We start from the raw sequence: 8,154 nt of genomic DNA on the forward strand, positions 1-8,154 counted from the left end.
GCTGGATCATATGGAAGATCTATCTGCAGTTGTTTCAGAAACCTCCATATTGTTTTCCATAGTGGTTGTACTAATTTACAGTCCCGCCAACACTGCAGTAGTGTTCCCTTCTCTACACACCCTCGCCAGCATCTGTTATTCACTGTTTTTTTTTTGTTTTTTTTTTTCCCCTTTTTGTCTTTTTTCGTGACCGGCAACGTTCACTGTTTTTTTGAGTATAGCCAGTCTAACTGGAGTGAGGTGGTATCTCAATGTGGCTTTAATTTGCATTTCCCTGATGACTAGTGATGTTGAGCATTTTTTCATGTATCTATTGGCCATTTGTATGTCTTCCTTTGAAAAATGTCTATTCACCTCCTTTGCCCATTTTTTAATTGGGTCATTTTTCTTTTTTTACTGTATAATTGCTTGAGTTCTATGTATATTCTGGATATTAATCCCTTGTGAGATGCATAGGTGGCAAAAATTTTCTCCCACTCTGTAGGTTGTCTCTTCACTCTTTTGATTGTTCCTTTGCTGTGCAGAAACTTTTTAGTTTGATATAGTCCCAATTGTTTATTTTTTCTTTTGCTGCTTGTGCTTTCAGACTCATGTTCATAAAGCCTGTGCCCTGACCTAACTGCTGAAGTGTTTCACCTATATTTTCCCTTAGTAATTTTACAGTTTCGGGTCTTATACTAGGTCTTTAATCCATTTTGACTTGATTTTAATGTATGCTGAGAGGTGCATATCTAGTTTCATTCTTCTTCATATGGATATCCAGTTTTCCCAGTGTTATGGCCAATGTCCAACGGGTAAAAGAAATTTTCCCATGAGAACCGAGAGGAAAAGGAAAAGAGTTTATTTCTGGCAGCCAGGGCTACGCAGGCTAATCGAGGAGCGCAGCCCCGAGTTAAAACCTCTCGCAGCTTTTATTTCTAGCTAGGCGGGAATTTTTCACACCTGACACAATCTAGCCAGTGCAAGCAAGCCAGCGATACATAAGCTAATTTTTGTGGTTAGCCCTGTAGCCCCTCCCCACCCTGGATTCCCCATAGGGACTTTCCAGGCTAAAATGGCAGAGCCACCTAAAATGGCGTTGGCCATGCTACTCTGTTTATTCCCCCATTTATTTTAGCAAGCGACTTGTATAGAAGCAGAATGCATATGTTAAGGTCAGTAGGGGTTGGGGCATCCCTTAACACCAGCACCACTTGTTGAAGAGGCAATCTTTTACCCAACGTAGGTTTTTGTTGCCTTTGTCTAATATCAGATGGCTATAAGCCTGAGGAGTGATTTCTGGGTTCTCTATTCTACTCCACTGGTCAGAATGTCTATTTTGGTACCAGTACCATGCTGTTTTGGTTACAACAGCTTTGTAGTATAATTTGAAGTCAGGCAGAGTTATGCCACCGGCTTTACTTTTTTTGCTCAGGATTGCTTTGGCTATTCGGGGTCTTTTGTTTTTCCATGTGAAAGATAAGATTGCTTTTTCCATTTCTGTGAAGAATGTCATTGGTATTCTGATGGGGATTGCATTGAATCTGTAGATCACTTTGGGTAGTATAGACATTTTCACAATGTTAATTCTTCCAATTCAAGAGCATGGAATATCTTTCCATCTTTTTGTGTCTTCTTTAATTTCTTTCAGAAGTGGTTTGTAGGTTTCATTGTAGAAGTCTTTCACCTCTTTGGTTAAATTAATCCCTAGATATCTTATTATTTTTGTGACAACTGTAAATGGACTTACTTTCTTTATTTCTCTTTCTGTTAATTCATTATTTGAGTATATAAATGCTAGTGATATGGGGGCATTTATTTTGTATCCTGCAACATTACTGAAGTTATTAACCAGCTCTAGGAGTTTTTTGATAGAGTCTTTAGGATTTTCTATATACAGTATAATATCATCTGCAAATAGAGATAGTTTGACTTCATCTTTTCCATCTGGATTCCCTTTATTTCTTTCTCTTGCCTGATAGCTCTAGTTAGTACCTCTAGTAGTATATTAAATAGAAGTGGTGAGAGTGGACATCCTTGTCTTGTTCCTGTCCTTATGGGGAAGTCCTTCAATTTTTCCCCATTCAGAATGATACTGGTGGTGGGCTTCTCATAAATGGCTTTTATTGTGTTGAGGTATTTTCTGTCCAAACCTAATGTGTTGAGAGTCTTTATCATGAATGGATGTTGAATTTTGTCAAATGCTTTTTCAGCATCTATTGAGATAATCATACGGTCTTTGTCCTTGAGTTTGTTGATGTGATATATGACATTTATTGACTTTCATATGTTCAACCATCCTTGCATCCCTGGGATAAATCCCACTTGACCATAGTGTATAATTTTTTTAATATGTTGTTGTATTCTAATTGCTAATATTTTGTTGAGGATTTTAGCATCTAGGTTCATCAAAGATATTGGCCTATAATTTTCTTTTTTTGTTGTGTCTTTATCTGGTTTTGGTATCAGAGTTGGCCTCATAGAATGAGTTTTGGAGAGTAGTGTCTGTTTCAATTGTTTGGAATAGTTTGAGAATTGGTATTAACTCCTCTTTAAATGTTTGATAGAATTCAGCTGTGAAGCCATCCACAGCTGTGAAGCCATCCAGACCCAGACTTTTTTTTGTTGGAAGATTGCTAATTACCACTTCAATCTCCTTGCTTGTTATTGGCCTGTTGAGGTTATCTATCTCGGTTCAGTCCCGGTAGTTTATATGTGTCTAGAAACATCCATATCTTCCAGATTTTCATATTTGTTGTCATACAGTTGTTTATAAAAGTCTCATAATGATTCTTTGTATTTCTGTGGTATCAGTTGTAATGTCTCCCTTTTCATTTCTGATTTTTGTTATTTGGGTCTTCTCTTCTTTTTTTGTTAACCTAGCTAATGGTGTGTCTATTTTATTTATCTTCTTGGAAAACCAACTTTTAGTTTTTTTGATCTTTTCTATTGTTTTTTGGGTCTCTATTTCATTTAGTTCTGCTCTGATCTTAATTATTTCTTTCCATCTACTACCTTTAGGTTTGGACTGTTGTTGTTTTTCAAGTTCTTTGAGGCATAGTATTAGGTCATTTATTTGAAGTCTTTCCATTCTTTTTATATATGCATTTACTGCAATAAATTTGCCTCTTAGTACTGCTTTTGCAGTATCCCACAGGTTTTGGTATGATGTATCATTATTTTCATTAGTTTCCAGAATTTTTTTGATTTCCTGTTTAATTTCTTCTCAGACCCATAAGTCATTCAGGAGCCTATTATTTAGTTTTTGTGTATTAGTATAGCTTCCAGCATTTTGCTTATTGTTTATTTCCAGTTTTAGTCCATTCGGGTCTGAAAAGATAGTTAGAATAATTTCAATTTTTTTTTAATTTGCTGAGACTAGATTTGTGACCTAATACATGTTCTATCCTGGAGAATGTACCATGAGCTGATGAGAAGAAAGTATATTCATTATTAAATTTCAAACTTTTTAAAAGAAAATTGTTAGAAGATAAGTCTGATTATGGATGAATATGCATCAGAGAGAACTTTTTCAATAGTCTTAAAATCTATTTTTTTAAATAGCACAAAATGTCTGTGGGCAGCCAGGAATTATCACCCTTCAACAAAAGAAAAAATAAAAAGAGATGAATACATAACGAGTAAGTTTGCTGGTTCCACAGGTTACTCTCAACTCTTCATGACAACAGTGGAAGAAAAGTTAACTGAATTAAGCCAATGTTCTCATAAACTCTTCAGATTTTATTCTGCCAAATACCATTCACAATAAAACAGGGTACTCTACCTGTATTTTTGAGAAAATAAAATCTACCCCTTGGTTGTTTTTGTTTATTTGCTGATCATATCTGCTTGAGTTTTAAGGTGATCTTCTTTCCAATTACCACTGAGAAAACATGAAAAATAAATGACTGTCTACTAGAAAGGGGGAAGACTTACATGAAAATAAAAGGCAGAAATAGCTGAGCATTTCTGGGGCTTTCTTGGGACCAAGAAATAGAAAAAGATAGGTAATAACAAACCTCTAAAGGAAAATAATTCATAGTAAATATAATCATAAAAGCAGCAAGAGAAGAGGAATATTAAAACAACAGTCTGACTGAGGTGAAAGAAGGAAATGGATTTGTTTTATTTAGGCAATATAGTTCATTCAAGTAAATTGAAGAAAATTGTGGAGTCAGTCATCTGTTCAGTCAACAAATGTATAAAAGAAATAATTTCCATACTCTCTTCCAACTGGGGCATCATAAGGGTCTATCAGATATAGATACAGTTTTATGGACTCAAAATATATTTAAACAAATAAAATCACATTAAACAGCCTAGTAGTTTGAAATATGTAATAAACACATGGCAAACTCTTCAGAAAAAGCACTGAATAGACTAAATTGTATTTGTATATCAAAATAATAATTTCATGGACTACATAAAGCCAAGATAACACATAAAAAAGAACTGTCTTCCTAGATCAGGGCATAAAGGTTGCGTCTTTTGAATTCTGATGCTACATTAAAACTATACGGATATAAACACTCCTTAGAAAATATCATTTTAAAGACGTATTTACATATATTATGCAACAATTTTCTGCTGAATTTTCTCTACTTTGTGGTTGTATGTTCAAAGAAGCACCATTCAAAGTGATTACTGTGTGCACATAAGTGGTTTAAATGATCAGTATGTGACTAATAGCTTTTTCCCAAATGGCTTGCAGTTGCAGTCATAAAAATATGCTGATTCTCTGTTTTGCAGTCTGCAAGGACTTGGTAGGAATGTGTCTGTCTGACAGATCTGTGTGTCTGTATCTGTGGTCTTACTGCAATGCCACAATGCAATTGACTTCCAAAAATTTATAAAATCCTACTCTTTTCAAGTTACTCTGTGGAGTTGCATGGGCAGAAATTCATCATATCTCCACAGTGCTTACAAACAAATGGGGGAAAAGATATAGGATAATCCAAATCACAGAGAAAAAAGCAAACCAGAGAGAGTGCGTGCATGTATCAATCAAGGTTCTTTGTGGCAAGACATACAATGAGAAAACAAAAAAATGACAAAGGCTCACTCAACTTCAGAATAAGTTCATTTATCCACCCTCATTTATTAAGTGGCCACTACATGCCAGGCCCAGTTGCTTTCCTTTCATTCCCACATATCACATTGTATTGTCATCCTTTGTATGTCTCTCTTGGCAATCCAGCCCTATCATCATTGCCCATTAGATTGAAAGAAAGATTCTCAAAGGCTGGGACCTTGTTATATTAACTAACACATTGTCATGTACTCAATAAGTATTTATGAATGAATAAGTAAATGATAAAGGTATAAAATAATGTGTAAGTAAAAGGGTGCAAGAACGGCAGGAAAGAGCATCATAGAAGATGTGGCATTCTGCTTAGCCTTAAAAAAAAAAAAATAGAAGAGTGTCCATCCAGGCAAAGGGAACAGTGAAAGCAAAGGCCTGGGAGGAAGGAAGTCACTGGCATTTTGAAGAAGCTGGAAGATGAATCAGTTGGTATATAGCAGTGGTTCTTAACATCCTGCAGAGAAGGGGCCAAGGCTTGTCACCAACCCACTCCACTGTACCAGACACAGGAGAGGGGCGTGGCTAGCATGACATATTGAAAAGCCTTCCAGGTAATTCTGAGTATTCCTGGCTAAGAAACATCATTTATAAAGTGTACAGAGAGAATAGAGGAGACGATGAGCAAGAGGGGAGGTAGCAAGGAAAGTTGTGAAAAGTTCATCTTTGGGCTCCTTCTACCCCCTTAATGCCTAATCCCTGCCTAACTGGCATCACGACCTTACCCTTCTTCCATATTCCGCTCACAAAGGCCCCTGCTGATATGTGGCTACAGCCATCCTCCTCACTGGCAGATGCCGAGTTTGCTGGCCTTCCATTTAGTTACATTCTATCCAATTCAGCACACATTGACTGAGAGCCTGCCACGTGCAAGCCAGTGTGCTCTCTACGGATGCCCAGAGTAATAAAGTCATCCCATCCTCAAGGATCTCACAATCTAAAGCATTTGCATTTTAATATCTATGTATACACATCAAATGTTTTTAAGAACTAAAGGAATTGCCAGTCACACCAAAATAGGGTGATATTTTGAAGCAAACAGTCTTGCCCTAAATTCCTAAATCACCCCCACTTACAAGTCTATCTGTTCTAAAATTGTTCCCACCAACTTCCAATTTCCTACGTGTTGAATATGAAATATTCAAATAGGAAATAAAAGCTGGATATTCTAAGTTTATCTAAAGGGATCAGTGGTTCTTTTTCATTAGGGACTTTTTTTAATGAGAAGAAATGATGGAAGAAAAGTATTTGAGTAATGGGCAAGAGAATTCCAAGCAACTCTCCTCCCAGGAAACCAATTATTTTCTCCCTAAAGAGGCAAGAACTCCACCTATTCCATCTCATGGCAAACATTTTGGGAAGGACATTGGGGGAGGTGATGTCCTGCAGCAGGGTCCAAAGGTGAACAAATGCACATGACCCCCCAACTGGAATAAGACTAGGCCCTGACCTTGCTGATCAAAGGCTCCTGGAGGGGGAAAGACATCAGAATGATGGGAAAGAGAGGGATGGAAGAGGAAGATTGGCTCTGCAAGCTGCAGCCTCAGCTCCCCTGTGGCTCCATCCAGGAGACCACACTGCTGGTCAACACTAGGCTGCAGAGGTCATTTTTTCAGCTGCCTTGGGCAGCACTGACATAACCTGGCCCCTGCCCGCCTCTCTGCCTTTATCTCTATCTACTGTTCAACTCATAGTTTCTGCTCTTACAATGCTGAATCGCTGTCCTCACCTTCCTGTCCTCCATCCTACCCCCACAGTCTCAGACATCTGCATCTGCTGCTGCTACCTCCTACACGTCCTTCAGTGCTTGGCTCAGGAGTGATTTTCTCCAGGCAGCTCTCCCTGCCTCCTCTCTGTCGTTATTGCCACATCTCCCTGGGTATGCCTTTGGTAAGTCGGCATCCTCTAAGCTCCTTGAAGTCCAGACGCTTGCTTACGCATCTTTGAAACCTCAAAATTTAGCGGGGTGACTGGCAGAGAGTAGGTGTTCAGTATTGGTCTAACTAAATGGGACACGTTGTATCTGTGTGCTTACCACCTTGGGTACAGACGGTAGGAGTACTACACGGTTCTCCCCACAGAGACTTGATAGTCAGAGCCTCAAAGTACAGAGAACTTGGAGTGAGCTATGTCAACAGCCAAGAGAAAGAGAACGTGTCAGAAGGCAATAAAAGAAAAGTCACCAAAATGTAAGGATTTGAGAAGTCATCGTAGGACTGAACCTTTGAAAAGTTCATGTTACTTGACTCCATGAAGAATTTTTGCGACACTGTCCCAGCAGATCTTTGGCTGGGGAGTTGGGGGAGGTGAGGGAGTATCAGTTATTCCCGTGGTATCCCACTGCGAACTGCGTGGGAGGCACTTGCCAAAGACATAGACATATTTACTTAGCAATATCTACATATCTGACTCAGTACCTAACTACAGAGCTAATTTAATGCTGTTCATTCTGTAATACGGATTCTATTCTTCCCGAGTAATATTTCCATTGCCATTTTAAAATTCAGAGTTTAAAAAAATCCCTTCAAATACTGTTAGGAGAGCCACTGAAATCAGGTGACCAACCATTCATTGCCTATACGGTTAACTAAGCAGTGCAAAAATGTGACCTGATCCATGAACATAAAACCATTCTGCTGGAGAAGAGAAATTTCTGCTCTCGGTCCTGGGGATTCGCAGGTTTGGCCCAATTCTTGGTGAAGACAGACAGAGCAGGGCTCCTTCTATGGGAACAGTAGTGGGGAGGGATGGAGGAAAGGGAAGGAGGGCGTTGGGAGGAATGGAGGAAAATTCCTTACACTAGATACGGAGAAACCTAGGTTCCAGCCTCAGCCGTGCCGCTGACTCCTGGTGTCTCGGCCTCAGTTTCCTCAATCTGAAAAATAAGGCAAGTGAATTAAAAGATCGATGACAGCCCTCCCTCTGGGATTCTAAACAATTCCAGATGCCTGATCAGGAGCTTCCACGTAGTTAACCAGGGAGACCCTGGGGCGGGCTCACAGGCGACCCTCGGGCTTGCCCCTCTCGAGAGGGCCTCTGGCATCACCTGTCCCGCGCGCCGCCTCCGGGAGCGCGGGAGCGCGCCGCGCGCGCCC

The sequence above is a fragment of the Galeopterus variegatus genome, unplaced genomic scaffold (genome assembly GCF_000696425.1).
Source record: "Galeopterus variegatus unplaced genomic scaffold, G_variegatus-3.0.2 Scaffold7664, whole genome shotgun sequence".
Lineage (NCBI taxonomy): Eukaryota > Metazoa > Chordata > Mammalia > Dermoptera > Cynocephalidae > Galeopterus > Galeopterus variegatus.